Genomic DNA, 286 nt, shown 5'->3' with positions numbered 1-286 from the left:
CAACTGGACGAATTCATAATTTGATTTTTGGTGTGGATTATTATGAGTGTATTTACCTTCCTGTTTACACATCAATAAAACATATATGCACTCTCGCGCACACTTCCTAGGGACAATCACCTGAAAAACATTAATTACGACTTTGAAACTGCCAAGTTTGCCTAATATTGTATCGGCATCCATTCGGTGTTACTAATGGATTTTATGAAACAATGAATTTTTAGAAATGGGAAATTTCCCTCGGAAAAACAAAGCACTGGAAAACTTTCCCACGAGGGGAGCTGTT

This window comes from Gavialis gangeticus, unplaced genomic scaffold (assembly GCF_001723915.1).
Source record: "Gavialis gangeticus isolate Ggan-Ray unplaced genomic scaffold, GavGan_comp1, whole genome shotgun sequence".
NCBI lineage: Eukaryota > Metazoa > Chordata > Crocodylia > Gavialidae > Gavialis > Gavialis gangeticus.
The sequence above is the reverse complement of the archived record's forward strand: the minus strand, read 5'-3'. Positions refer to the sequence as shown.